We start from the raw sequence: 12,760 nt of genomic DNA on the forward strand, positions 1-12,760 counted from the left end.
ATTTTGGTGCATTTTTATTGCTGAATCAAAAGGTTTCTACACTAAATATAGTGCATTAAAAATGTTCTGTCAGACTACCACTGGGAAGAAAAGGGTTGGCAGGGAAAAAACTGAAAGGAGCAGCGATTATAGTAGCATCACATCCGACGGAGAATAGGAGCAGCCCGCCATACGTACACTCAGCAGCCATCTACTCACCGCGGATCAGTTTCTTGAAAAATGATGTCCAGGAAGAAATTGCTTCTGAAGGTCATCATCTTGGAGACTCTGGGGTTGAGAAGACTTCATTCATGAACCAGTATGTTAATAAGAAATTCACTAATTAGTATAAGGCCACAATTGGGACGGACTTTCTGACCAAAGAGGTGATGGTGGACAACCTGTTGGTCACAATACAGATATGGGACATTAAAGTCAACACGAATAGCAACACCTATATATCACAGAATAAAATAACACATCAGCCAATACTCAGGGTGGGCCATTTATATGGATACACCTGGGTGGGCCATTTATAAAGTTGCATTAAAAAATGGCCAACTTCAAAAGGCCGCCATGGTCACCACCCATCTTGAAAAGTTTCCCCCTCCCATATACTAATGTGCCACAAACAGGAAGTTGATATCACCAACCATTCCCATTTTATTTACGTGTATCCATATACATAGCCCACCCAGGTGTGTCCATATAAATGGCCCACCCTGTATATTTCTATAGTGAATGACACATAGGTGCTCTGTGAATGAGTGGCAGACCACTCGAAAATTAGAAGAACCGGACAAAGAAACCCAAACTAATGGTCTAAAAGGAAATTCCGGACCAGCAGATATTTGAATAAAATTACCTTTATTAAACAGAAATGGTAAACGGTAGTACCGCATCCAAAAAAAATGTGCCCGTACTTGGAATACATAATCAATAATACAAAAAAATATAATTAAAAACATTCAAAAAGAGAAGGATGGCGGACCAAAAAAAAAAGGACTAAAAAAGTAAATAATTACATATCAGTTAAGATCACATGATTGAGGCCCCAAGGGAGTTGAAAAAGGGGGGAAATGAACAAAGGGATTGTGTATATTAGAATTCAGAAATTCATTCCAAAACACGCATCTGGGTGTGCGCTGTACTTGGACCGGCAGACCATAAAGGTACAGGCCCTCTTTATTGCGCCAACACCTTTGTCTTTGCACACTAAGCACCTTATAGTGCGTTATTACCCCTGCACTATTTTTTTGAAGCAGTACTACCGTTTTCCATTTCTGTTTAATAAAGATATGGGACATGGCTGGTCAGGAGCACTTTCTGTCTCTCGGGGTGGCCTTCATTGGGGTGCCGACTGTTCCATCCTTTGGCTTCACTGCGCCGAAGACCTTCAAAACCCTTTACTGCTGGAGAGATGAATTCCACGTCAAGGCCACTCCCCGCAACCTGGAAAACTTCCCATTCGTTGTCCTGGGGAACAAGACAGACCTTGAAAACAGGCAAATCACCATAAAGTGGGCACAAGCAGGGAGTCATAGTAAAAACAACATCCCTTACTTTGAGATCAACGCTAATGAGTTGATAAACATGGAGCAGGCATTTCAGACCATTGCAAGGAATTCAATTAAACAGGAAACAGAGGTCAAGTTGTACAATGAATTCCCAGAGACCACCAAACTGGACAAGAATGACTGAGCAGTGGTGCCTGCGGAGACCTGCAGCTGCTGAGAAGGGAGAAGGTGAACCTGGAGTCCTTCACAAACAGATATCACACTTAGGTCTTTGAACATGTGACACCCTCTCCCCTTCCTGCCCAGAGTGTAAAAAATAATTATGTGCAGCGCCACAGAGTCCTGGTTGCTGCAGTAATGTTATTCTTCCACCAGGGGGAGTGATGTTACGTCTGAGGGCAATGAAGGAGATCCCCCTGCCCCACTGACCAATCCTGCTCCAGTGACCGCTCCCTGCCTGGACTGTGACCAACCACCAGCCACCGGTCCGGTCCTAACGACTCCCAACACAGCCGACGAGACGCTGCCCCCACTACCAACATCCATGGGCCTACCGCTAGACGTGAGCCCTGAGGGGGTGATCTTTAAATGGGACGCTCCAAAGACCAGACCAGATGGATCCAAACAAGAGGGTTCCTATATTGTGATCCTCACTTGGGAAGAATATAAACAATGCCTAGTGTTGCAATGGAAGGAGCGGAATAAATGGAACGCTCAAGGTGACACATCAGCTTGCTAAAACTCAGTGAGACGACAGTCTCCCGGTGAGCTATGGCATAGTGGTGACCTACCATCTCCAAAGAGGGAGGGGTTTCATTCAGGAATCCGGGATAGTACCAAAGGTTCGGGTTGACAGAAGTGAAGTGGAGTCTCACCCTGGAAGGGAGTACCCAGACCGAAGCTTGCGCCCCGGAGATCCGGTGACTTACACCCGTCACTGGGGGGATGAAGGTTGGTATGCTCGAAACGTTAAGAGGTGTGTACCATTAACAGCACCACCTAGTATCAAGGAAACGACCCTGATCACTACAGCTGTTGAACCACCGAGGGTCCTGCAGGTTAACATTACCCCTATTGTGTATCCAACTACCACTGTTGTGGCTACAGAACTAACTCCCATGGTGGCCCGTGTTTTGGCTGCCCCTGAGCAGAACACTGTGGGTGCGCAGACCCCCATCTGGAGTGAGGGAGCCCCTTATGTAGCACCTGGTAGCCACCAGTATCCATCTGGACTACCTCCACCAGTGCTAACTCCAGAACTGCACTAAACCTCGAAACCCGATAAATGTAAATAGTTCTTAAAAACATTTCCTTTTTGCTGCTTTAAAACCCATCTAGGGTTATTCTTTAAAGGGGTCCCACGTTAAAGGGATCCTCAGTTTTGCACAGGTTTTATCATTGTTTCAAAAGAACTGCAGAATCATGAACTGTGCATGATCACAAACTGCTTGTATATAGTTTGCACCTTCCTAAAGGTGCTCTCTACTGGTTTTACAAGAAGAGCTTTTTCGAAGAGACTGTTCCTGATGACATCGTGAAAGTTTTTGCTGTTTTAAAGTTGATAATTGACTTGTGTATATTGATACTTTGCACTACCTCAGAACAGGACCTGAGTTGCCCTTAAAGGGAATGTTTACTAGTTGCATTTTTGCCTAAAAGTGATAATGTTGTCTAAGTAGCAAGATAGTAATAATGTTTGCATAGCCGATAGTATGTAGCTAGAAAGTTAGGTAATAGTAAAAAAGTTTGATAATGCACTGTTGAATAAGATTAAAGGGAGCTTGTCATGAAACATCAACTAGGCGGAGCTGGTACATAAGGAGAATAGCCGAACAGGTGTGAGAGTCTGTAGCTCCTAGTAGCACGTTTGATGTACTTTGAGAATAAAATGATGTACTTTAAATAAAATTAAAGTTAAGTTAAAATGATAGGTTTTAGGAAAGGAAATGCAGTAGGCCTGTGGGGTAGACAGATAGTCCTGCATGTGTAGAAGAAGAGATAAAGAAAATGTTGATTTGTACTTTAAGGGTTAATGATAGTATACCATTGGAGGGTACTTGCACTAAGTAGATAGAATACCTGTACGGGTAATTGTGTTTTATAGTTAGATAGTAATTGTTTCCCCTTTGCCTTTAAAAGTCGTACACACAATGTAAATATGTTATTGTTTGCAACGTTCAAGTGTTCTCACCTCCCATAAAGGGAAGCTTAGTATATATACTAACTTGTTTTATAGCGTTTCAAAAATTTTGCACGTCTTTTGCTGATGTATTGTTGTTTTCTTTTTTTCCCTGTCCGGGAGTACTGGATATAACACGGGGGGGGGGGCGGGGTGCAGCGCCCCAGAGTCCTGGTTGTTGCAGTAATGTTATTCTTCCACCAGGGGGAGTGATGTTACGTCTGAGGGCAATGAAGGAGATCTTCTGTCCAGGTATCACAACCACAATACACACTTCACACTCCAGGCCACCAGGGGAAGCCATGCTTCTATCTATTAGGGCACTCCTCACAATTAGGTAAAACTGGTAGTCTGGGCAGAAAGTTAGAAGGAGGAGAAGAGAGCAGACGGAAGGTCTGTGGGAGAACGAGGGTTCACGGAGCTGCGCCTGCCCCACGTGCGGCAGCATCCAAAGAAAGAGACATTGAAAGGAATTGTGTTGCAGTGAGTGAGAAACGAAGTCATAGCAAAAGTAGAGGAACATCAGGGGGAGACCAGCTAGAAGCAGGCTGCCTCCTTCTGAGGCGCAGAAGCCGGTAACCAGAACACAGAGGGAGTAAGGAACTCTATGCTTTACTTCAGAGACTGGCAGGACAGTTGATTCCACGTTGGCTGCCCGACCATATACCCAGGAGGCACGGTGGCAACTTTTGGGGGCCGGAGCGTCTCTAGGGTCCCTATAAAAAGCCTCAGGCCACCAGTCATACGGGTTTGTCCTATCCGTCAGGGGGACAGAGCGGAAGAGACTTAACACCTACGATAGTTGTGAGGACCTCACCGAGTTGCTCAGCAGGGAGGTACTACAACACTCAGGCACTAGAGGAAGGCTATTGAATTCCTCATGGATAAGGGAACTCTGGAATTGCCCTCAGACTGGCCGGACTCTGCCTACCCTGTGATCTGGTGCTCTGGACTGTGGACGCTGAAGCCTTCAGTAAAGGTAAAGAGACTGCAAACTTGTGTCCTTGTTATTCACTGCGCCTTACATCATCCACCATCTACACTCTGGGAAGCCCTGGGGACATACTTCACCTGTGGGAAGGTATACCATCTAGCTGCCATAACATCACCCCAGTGGACCCCTAAGCAGCGTCGTTCACCCTGACCGAATACCCCAGGTGGCATCACGAACATTATCCTATAAACTTTTGTCCTTTTATTGGACGCCCCTCAAAGGGCCACGGACCGGGTCAGGCCAATGTGACATTCCCACTGAGAACAGAAGAAGGGCCTGGGTACCAAGTACCCCATTGCCATGACGTGGGGGCGCTCCATATGCTCTCCCTGCCGGCACCCTCTCCAGCTCCCATGCACTGGTCCACATGGAAACAGACACCTGTATTATAAGCAGATCACCTCCATCATCCTCCTCATCATCACCCCATCCTCCCTCTGGACTACGCGCCCATGTTGGGTTAACCCTTGTCTCGGCAAGTGGCCTGCAATCATCAGCGTTGCAAGCCTCTTTGGGGAGCACAGTGGGTAACGCAAGATACATACACGGTCTTGTTTGAACATAAGTTAGCTTTTGAGTCTTGTGGAGACGGGATTTTTTAACACATATTACATGAAGATAAATAAACCTTTTAATCATGCAGTAAAAAATGCTGTGTCAAATATGCACCAAGAAAAGAATACGAAAAAAGTGAAAATGTCTCAAAAAATGCAGCAAAAAAGCAATAATAATCAGAGCAGATTACTATTGCATAGTTTGATGCGGACACCTGGAGCGTTTCCACACGTGGGAGCATGGTCTTAATGAGAGACATAACTTTGATGCATCGCTATGTGATGCTGCCTCCTGCTGGTATGGAACACTACTGGAGGACTTCACAGGAATGGCTGAGGCAATATCTACCTCACGCCCCATTGCTGCCAGTGATGAAACTTAAGAAGCAGGTGAAGCGATGGAAGTTGAAATCATTCCTTTATGTGTCCGGGAGAAGATTACACTTTAATGGAGACCTCTGCTTAGCAGAATTCTGAGGTCAGTGTCTTTATTTTTCAGCATTACGTAGCTGGCTTTAGGAATATATAAATGGGGAAAATAAGGGAATTCAAATATATGATCTGTATAAGAGTGAGGATAGGTGTGCAGGGGCTATGTGCATTAGCCAGTGATAGGCATATTATGCAATGGAGAGCACAGTAGCTCAGTGATTAGTAGTGCAGCCTTGCAGCTCTGGGGTCCTGAGTTCAAATCCCACCAAGGAAAACATTTGTGAGGATTTTGTATGGTCTCCCAGTGTTTGCCTAGGGTACTACGGTTTCCTCTCACACTCCCAACTTTGCGAATGTTCTGCATAGGTCACGGAGGATACCTAGAAACTCTCCTATAAAAATCAGTGATCAGTATACTGGTTACTTCGGTATCATTGCTAAAAACTATCAGCTAAAGAACAGGGCATCGTTGGAGCAAAAGTGGGTGAGTAATGTTGATTTTGTAATGTTTGCTTATAAAGCATAAAAAAATTAATAAAAAAAACAAACATTTGATGCTGGCTTGCTATCGGCATTTGCTGGAAGTTTGTTCAAACATCTACTACTGTTTTACTAAAGTAATATGTTCATACTTTGATTAGAGATGAGCGAAACTGTAAAGATTGGGGTTCATACCGTACACCTAGTGTCCATTACCAAACGCCAAACACTGACTTTTTACCAGATGTCCATTTACTGTTCAGGTTGTGATGCCGAAAAAAGTTTGTTGAAAGGCTGCAGCACAGCCTATCAACAAGCTTTTAGGCTTTTGGCACTTCCAGAGTCATCAGAGCAATACCAAGTATTGAGTGTACGCTGCACCCCTGCCTGTGGGAGTACTGTTCCAAAGAGGCTTTGTCTACTCTGCTGCCAAGTCTGTACAAGTAGTGTGCCTAAACAATAATTCTACTCTGCAGCCGTGTGTACGAGTAGTGTGCCTAAAAAATAATTTTACTCTGCAGCTGTCTTTTTGCAAGTAGTGTGCCTAAAAATAATTCAACTCTGCCGCTATGTCTTTGCCATTTGTGGGCCTAAAAAATAATTTTACTCTACCGTTGTGTCTGTACAAGTTGTGGCCGGGCCTACAAATTATTTTACTCTACAGCTATGTCTGTATGATTAGTGTGTCTAAAAAATAATTATATTGTGCAGCTGTGTCTGTATGAGCAGTGCACCTAAAAAATAATTATACTCTGCCGCCATCTTTGTGCAAGTAGTGTGTCTAAAAATCACTTCCAAAAATGAGGATAGCATCAAATAGGAAACATAAGCGTGGCTGTGGTGGTGCTGGTGTAGCTGCTGCTGGTGGTGGTAACTGCTGCAGGGAGAGAATGTTTGCCCCCCCGCACAGGCAAATGTAATAAAGCGGGGGTCTCATGTCCCCATGGACCTCATGGTTTTTATTTGGTTTATCTATTGGGTTATTTGAGTGAGTCATGGAAGGGTTAAGTTTATGCCCATGTGAAGTAAAGCGGCTTAAACCAGTTTCTTCTGCTTTTTGTGCACTCAAATTTGTATGAAGGTGATTGGCCAGCTGGCTTTTTGGCGGTTTTTTGTTGTTATAAAAACCCTGGTTCCTCTCAGCGCCTTTCACTGCGCTGGCGCTTGAAGAAAGAAGAGGACTTAAGTTCTGATGGAGAAGCTTCTTCAAGAACTTGTGGCCAGAGCCGGCGGGGAGGACGGAGTGGATTGGCTGAGGAGCTGCTTAGCTATAAAACCTCCAGCAGCCTCCGAAGCCGTTCCTCCTCCCTCCAATCCGGAAATCCCGGCGCCGTCTTCGGGACAAGATTCTGCGCAGCATAGCGCAGAAGGCTCCGGGCCCAGATCCAGGAAGCAGAAGAAGGTGTTTTCCCTGCCAGCGTCACCTCCGGCGTTCCGGGGCGGCTCCTCTGAGCCCACTGCGAGATTTCGGCAGGCATCTTCCCGGCAAGGATCCGCCGGCAAGGCCAGCAGGGGCGCCGGCCGTAAAAGCGCCGTGGTGCCCTCTACCTCTGGCTGCCGGGCAGCTTCTCTGTTGGCTGCGCTGGGAGCGAGCTCCGCCTTGAACTCCGGAGAGCAATCGTCGGACAAAGATGTGATTCTGCAATCAAGTGGCCCTGAGCAGCTGCGCTCGCCCTATCCTGAGGGCTGGAGTGCAAGCGCTGCTGAAGAAAGAAGACGAGATGACCGACATACAAGGGGTGAGACTCGTTACTTTCCTATGTCTGTCCCTCACACTGAATTGAAAAACATGATTAAATCTGTGTTGTCTGAAGCCTTGGGTGAAGTTTCGGGACGTCCCCAGGCAGCAGCTTCTAATTCCTTATTTCGCATAGAAGCTCCTGCACAAAGCACTCCGCCTTTGAATCCCTTTAAGGAGGCCTTAACCTGTGAGCTCTCCCCCCTTGGCTTCCATTTAAGCCCCTCAGTTAAGGAGCTTATTTGGAACAACCAGTATATAGACATATTTTCTCTACTCCCCCGCAGAGACCACCCACCTAAATCTGACAAAAAGGATGATAAATTTGATTCAGAGGAAGCAAAACATAACGCTAGATCCTTTCATAACTGGGTCCAGGCATTTGCTATTTATGCCGCAGTCTTGGGAGAGAAATCTCCCAACCTGTGTAGCAACCTCTTCCAGCACTGTAGACATCATTTTGGAGGCGTATAGGAACTTCAGTGGCTCTGCTTGGTTAAACTACGATGAGGCATTCAGACATAAGTTGTCCGTTCATCCCGAGGTCAAATGGGGTTGCAAAGATATCGGCATTTGGATTAACCTCATGCTTCCAGTTCGGAATGCTGTCAACAGACTTCCTGCTAGTACGGTTTCCAAAAAAAGGCGTTTGTTTCGCTTACAATGAATCCTTTTGTAAGTGGAACAATAGCTGTCGCTTTAGACACGAATGTTCATTTTGCGGTAACCCCCACCCAATGGCTAAGTGCTTTAAGAAGCAAGCCGTGCAGCAATCATCCTCTAAGGATGCAATTCCAAAAGGCTCAATCACCGGTGAAACTGGAAAGAATGTCCCGCTGGTTAAGCAGGTACCCAGACAGGTGGATCAGTAAGCTGCTATACGATGGTTTTTCCGTAGGTTTTCATGTTCCAGAATTTACAGGGGAGGGCTGCGTTATGGTTAAGAACCTACCTTCCCTTTCCGATTTTCCGGAAGTTGCCAGGGATAACATTTTTAACGAACTGGATTTAGGCAGGATTGCTGGCCCATTTTTGTCACCTCCATTTTCAAACTTCCGTATATCTCCCTTGGGCATCGTTCCCAAGAAGGAGCCTGGCTCTTTTGGAATGATTCATCATTTATCCTATCCGCTGGGCCAGTCACTGAATGACGAGGTCGATAAGGATTTATGTTCCATCACCTATTCTTCCTTTGACGGCGCTCTGGACATGTTGAGGAAATTCGGTCCTAATGCTTTATTGGCTAAATCTGATATAAAATCTGCCTTTAGACTTCTCCCTGTGCATCCGGATGGGTTTAACTCGCTTGGTTTTCAATTTGAAGGGTTTTTCTTTTTTAATAAGTGTCTGCCAATGGGTTTTTCCCTATCTTGCTTCTATTTTGAGAATTTTTCACATTTTTTACGCTGGGGTTTGGAAGATAGTAATGTTGAGGGAGGCGTTGTGCTCTACCTGGATGACTTTTTGTTTATCGGTCCCTCCCGTTCTCCCTCCTGCATGAAGACTCTGGACACGTTTTTACAGATATGTTCTCACTTTGGCATCCCTATTGCTCATGAAAAAACGATAGGCCCACTGTGCCGTATTGAATTTCTGGGCATTACAATTGATTCAGAGAAAATGGAGACTATTCTTCCCCGGGATAAAATTTATAGGCTGCAGAATTCTCTCCTTAGCCTTGTGTCTAAGAACAAGGATACGCTTAAGGAGCTTCAATCATTACTTGGCCTTTTAATCTTTGCCTTGAGGGTTATACTGTACCTATCGGTAGGGTTTTTTCTAGGAGCCTCTATGAAGCCACTAAAGGCCTTTCATCTCCTAATTCTCACGTCCGGCTTAGCTCCAGTCTGAAAGAGGATGCCAAAATGTGGCTGTCATTCTTATCGGACTTTAATGGTAGATCGGTAATTCAGTCCCCCTTTTTCTCCAGCGGATTCTTTGCCTTTCGTTTTTTCTACTGATAGCGCTTTAGGTTTAGCCATTTTGTTTCGATCGCATTGGGTGTCTTTACCATGGCCTGATGCATGGGTATCAAAGAGACTCAATGAGAACGTACTATTTAGGGACCTTTTTCCCTGTATCTTGGAATCTTTTTGTGGGGCTCCCATTTGAGAGATTCTAGAATCTTGTTATCCTCCTTGAACCAGTCAGTGGTCTTCTCCATTAATACACTGTCGTCTAAGCAGCTACACTCAGCTAAAATCTTGAGGCAATTAGTTTTGGAATGCCTGAAATCCAATATTTGGTTGAAGGCGAATTCTGGTCTCGGTAGAAATAGTTGTCTTTCTGATTTCATTCTGCATGGTCAGTGGCTCCATATTTACCAACAGGTGCCACTCGCAGACAAAGAAGCAACCTCCTGCCCTCGATCGGTATGGGAGATAATTCCAACTTGATTCCTTATTTTATACTAAATTCCATGTCTAAGAGATCATGGGCTGATTACTCAGCTGCATGGAGGAAGTGGATCGAATTTTCTGAGCTTTACGGTTTTGAGGCGACGTCTCCTAGCCCAATTATTGCTTTGAAGTTTGCAGAAACGCTGGTTTTAAAGGGCCTTTCGTACTCCGCTATAGCCAAGTGCTTTGCGGGAGTTTCTTTCTTTTTAAGGTTACACGGTTGCACGGCCCTAACGGAATTTTTCTTGGTTAAACAATTTTTAAAGGGCCTCAAGAGGGAAATTTTTTTCCCGGATTCCAGACGCCCGATCTCTATTGCCTTGCTGGGAAAGTTATGTTCAGCCCTAATTCATATATGTTTAAATTCGGAGGAGGCTTGTTGTTTTCTTCCATATTTTCCGTTACCTTTTTTGGGGCATTGAGGGTTGGTGAAGTGGTTTCCGTGAAAAAATCGAAACCCTCTGGGCTCATGCTGTCGGATGTTAGGATTTTTGAATCGTTTCTTTTGCTATTTATAAGGAAATCAAAAACAGATCAGCTGGGTAGGGGTTCCGAACTTAGACTGAATTTGTTTCCTGATCCTTCAATATGCCCTGTTCACACCCTTTCAAAATGGTTTTGCATAAGGCCTGCTATTCAGGGCCCTTTATTCTTACATAGGGACGAGTCCCCTGTTACCGTTTTTCAGTTTAATTTCATATTAAAGAAATGTTACCTTGCATTCATTCAGGATTGGCGCTGCCACGGAAGCTGCTAGAGCTGGCTTATCGGACGATAAGATTAAAACAATGGGAAGATGGGATTCTAAACGTTTCAAGCTTTATGTCCGCCATGAGTTGTATGATGACTAATTCTCATTCTCTTGTAGGTCCAACAGTTATATGGATCGTTGGTCACTCCTTTGTCTTCTGGGTTCAGAAGAGGACCAAGTTACGTTCTTATTCTGAGAATTTGTCTTTTCATCCCTCTAACACCCAGGTTTTTTGGCACAGCGTACGCCGGATGCGATGGCCCTCTTTAATGTTTGAATTACAGAACTGTATGGTTAAATTTCCTTATCCTGACTTGATAATTATACACGTTGCGGGTAATGATTTGGGAAAAACCAACACTTTGAATTTATTGGCTGCTATGCGGTCTGATCTCATTTCCATAAAACAAAGCTTTCCATCTTCATGTGTTGTTTTTTCTGAGATCATACCCAGGCTATTATGGTATCAAAACCAACTTTGTTTTGTGGATAAAATTCGGAAAAGGGTAAATATTTCCATGGAAAATTTTTTGCCCCTTAATAAGGGTTTTTCCTTCAGGCACACTGATTTGGAGGGATTTTTACCTGGTATGTTCAGGCAAGACCTGGTCCATTTGTCTGACATTGGCTTAGACATTTTCAACTTGAATATGGGTAATATAATTGAAACTTGGCTGTGTGGTTTGGGGGGGGGGGCTCGACTCTTTGAGTCTTGGCCTTGTGGGTAAAAATCACCCTACTATGGGTGGATTTGGCTACTGGATGGTTTTAATATGGACTTTTAACTTATTAAGTTTATTTATTGGTATTTATTAAAGCTGTTTGTAACCCAAAATAAAACCACATGGCTAATTTTATTCCACTAACAATGGTGTCTTGTCATTTATTTATGAGTGGGTCTTATGGGGACATGTGGTTGTCCTGTGCCTGATATGTGCCCAAATACAACACCTTCCTTTGGTGCAGAAAGGTGACAGGATGTTCTGCGTCTTTTCATAGAGTAGAACATGTTGAGGTGGTGTTACATTGGATGGCTGACAGTGGCATCAGTTCCTTTGCATTATCATCCACCCAGTCCACTCCAGAAAGAGCAGAGTTGGCACCTGCGGACCATGGTAATTTGACTTCCACCTCACCCCGTTGCAAATCAGTCAAGTAGTCTGAGTCCCAAGTCATGCAACAATCACTTCTGCTTTTTGATGACTCCGCTGGCTATGGTTCCGTGAGCATCCACCTGGCCCTGGCCAACACATAGAAGATATTGAGAGCACTGATGCCCAACCACTTGTTCTTTTGGAGGATGAGTACGTGGGAGGCTTAGTGCACATGGTCAGCGGACCACTGCAGCACATCTCTGATAAACAAAACTGCATCTTTCTGCAGTGCGTACACCAGCAAGAAGGGCAGAGGAAAGGACTGGGTGGAAGATGATGAGGGGCATGATGAAGTCCTAGACTCCACATTGAGCAAGGGCTATTGAGTCACCCACCAGGGCTGCGGGGTACTCGGCACCGGGTCCAGTCGCTATTAAAGGGGATGTCACGGTGGCTGCGACCCGGTCCGTGGCTCTGGGACTCACTGTAAAAGGGAATGATCTTTAATGGGAATTGTGATAAAGTCTGTTGTGACGCCACCGGTGGGGTTCGGTCAATAGGGAGACCGACGCTGCTTTAAAGGGGTCCTCTGGAGGATGTTGTTGCAGCAAAGATGGTGACGCTTCCAACAGGTGAAGCTGGG

General features: G+C 45.0%; 1 protein-coding gene and 1 pseudogene across 1 annotated transcript in view; both read left to right on the forward strand.

Moving 5' to 3' along the window:
- Positions 1-219: 219 nt before the first annotated feature.
- LOC138657913 (ras-related protein Rab-7a-like) lies at positions 220-1,713 on the forward strand (annotated as a pseudogene).
- Positions 1,714-5,608: 3,895 nt separating this feature from the next.
- Positions 5,609-12,760, forward strand: part of LOC138676973 (stimulated by retinoic acid gene 6 protein-like) — a 633,869-nt gene continuing 626,717 nt past the window's right edge. Inside the window, exon 1 of the mRNA XM_069766703.1 lies at positions 5,609-5,701. The gene's annotated coding sequence lies outside the window, so the exon portion shown is untranslated. The remainder of the gene's footprint in view (positions 5,702-12,760) is intronic.

This window comes from Ranitomeya imitator, chromosome 1 (assembly GCF_032444005.1).
Source record: "Ranitomeya imitator isolate aRanImi1 chromosome 1, aRanImi1.pri, whole genome shotgun sequence".
NCBI lineage: Eukaryota > Metazoa > Chordata > Amphibia > Anura > Dendrobatidae > Ranitomeya > Ranitomeya imitator.